This window comes from Schistocerca serialis, chromosome 4, assembly GCF_023864345.2.
Source record: "Schistocerca serialis cubense isolate TAMUIC-IGC-003099 chromosome 4, iqSchSeri2.2, whole genome shotgun sequence".
Taxonomy (NCBI): Eukaryota; Metazoa; Arthropoda; class Insecta; order Orthoptera; family Acrididae; genus Schistocerca; species Schistocerca serialis.
The window spans coordinates 385,044,006-385,046,504 of NC_064641.1; positions in this window are offsets into that span (position 1 = coordinate 385,044,006).

Genomic DNA, 2,499 nt, shown 5'->3' on the forward strand with positions numbered 1-2,499 from the left:
TTCAGAGTCTGATCCAGGGATTTGGAGTAGGACCAGGTGAATCTGATGGAACCAAAGGAGTTGAGGTTGGAGAGGAAATTCTGGAGCTCTTCTTTACTGTGAGTCCAGATCATGAAGATGTCATCAATAAATCTGTACCAAACTTTGGGTTGGCAGGCCTGTGTAACCAAGAAGGCTTCCTCTAAGTGACCCATGAATAGGTTGGCGTACGAGGGGGCCATCCCGGTACCCATGGCTGTTCCCTTTAATTGTTGGTATGTCTGGCCTTCAAAAGTGAAGAAGTTGTGGGTCAGGATGAAGCTGGCTAAGATAATGAGGAAAGAGGTTTTAGGTAGGGTGGCAGGTGATCGGCGTGAAAGGAAGTGCTCCATCGCAGCGAGGCCCTGGACGTGCGGAATATTTGTGTATAAGGAAGTGGCATCAATGGTTACAAGGATGGTTTCCGGGGGTAACAGATTGGGTAAGGATTCCAGGCGTTCAAGAAAGTGGTTGGTGTCTTTGATGAAGGATGGGAGACTGCATGTAATGGGTTGGTGTTGATCTATGTAGGCAGAGATACGTTCTGTGGGGCCTTGGTAACCAGCTACAATGGGGCGGCCAGGATGATTGGGTTTGTGAATTTTAGGAAGAAGGTAGAAGGTAGAAGGTAGGGGTGCGGGGTGTCGGTGGGGTCAGGAGGTTGATGGAGTCAGGTGAAAGGTTTTGTAGGGGGCCTAAGGTTCTGAGGATTCCTTGAAGCTCCGCCTGGACATCAGGAATGGGATTGCCTTGGCAAACTTTGTATGTGGTGTTGTCTGAAAGCTGACGCAGTCCCTCAGCCACATACTCCTGACGATCAAGTACCACGGTCGTGGAACCCTTGTCCGCCGGAAGAATGACGATGGATCGGTCAGCCTTCAGATCACGGATAGCTTGGGCTTCAGCAGTGGTGATGTTGGGAGTAGGATTAAGGTTCTTTAAGAAGGATTGAGAGGCAAGGCTGGAAGTCAGAAATTCCTCGAAGGTTTGGAGGGGGTGATTTTGAGGAAGAGGAGGTGGGTCCCGCTGTGACGGAGGACGGAACTGTTCCAGGCAGGGTTCAATAATTTGGATAGTGTCTTGGGAAGTTGGATCATTAGGAGTAGGATTAGGATCATTTTTCTTTGTGGCAAAGTGATATTTCCAGCAGAGAGTACGAGCGTAGGACAGTAAATCTTTGACGAGGGCTGTTTGGTTGCATCTGGGAGTGGGGCTGAAGGTGAGGCCTTTGGATAGGACAGAGGTTTCGGTTTGGGAGAGAGGTTTGGAGGAAAGGTTAACTACTGAATTAGGGTTTTGTGGTTCCAGATTGTGTTGATTGGAATTTTGAGGTTTTGGAGGGAGTGGAGCTGGAAGTGGGAGATTAAGTAGATGGGAGAGACTGGGTTTGTGTGCAATGAGAGGAGGTTGAGGTTTGCTGGAAAGGTTGTGAAGGGTGAGTTGCCTTTCCGGAGGTGGGAAACCAGGAGATTGGATAGTTTTTTGAGGTGGAGGGTGGCATGCTGTTCTAATTTGCGGTTGGCCTGTAGGAGGATGCTCTGAACAGCCAGTGTGGATGTGGGAGAGGAAAGATTGAGGACTTTTATTAAGGATAGGAGTTGACGGGTGTGTTCATTCGGTGAGTTGAAGTGTAGGTGAAGGATGAGGTGGGTGAGGGCAATGGATTGTGCAGTTTGGAACTGGTATAGGGACTGGTGGAAAGAAGGGTTGCAGCCAGAGATGGGAACGTTAAGTGTGAGGCCTTTGGGGGTAATGCCAAATGTCAGACAAGCCTGAGAAAACAAAATATGGGGTAAGTCACATCATTTTTGTTCATATATATATATATATATATATATATATATATATATATATATATATATATATATATATATATATATATATATATATACCTTAGGGGGGAAAAAGGACAGGTATACACTCGCACACATATCCATCCACACATACAGATACAAGCAGACATATTTAAATATGTCTGCTTGTGTCTGTATGTGTGGATGGATATGTGTGTGTGTGTGTGCGCGAGTGTATACCCGTCCTTTTTTCCCCCTAAGGTAAGTCTTTCCGCTCCCGGGATTGGAATGACTCCTTACCCTCTCCCTTAAAACCCACTTCCTTTCGTCTTTCCCTCCCCTTCCCTCTTTCCTGATGAGGCAACAGTCTGTTGCGAAAGCTTGAATTTTGTGTGTCTATCGACCTGCCAGCGCTTTCGTTCGGTAAGTCACCTCATCTTTGTTTATATATATATATATATATATATATTTTACATAAACTGTTAATGAGTGGTACCAGTGGACTATTGGGACATGTTGCAACACCTATGACAAGGAAACGGCCGGAAACGTGCCGAGACAATTTGTGGCTCTTACATCATGATAATCCCTGTTGGTACATGACTACTGCACAAAAAAACCAAATCACTGTGCTGCCTCATCCTGGATACCCTCCAGACCTGGCCCCTGCAGATTGTTTATTTATTTC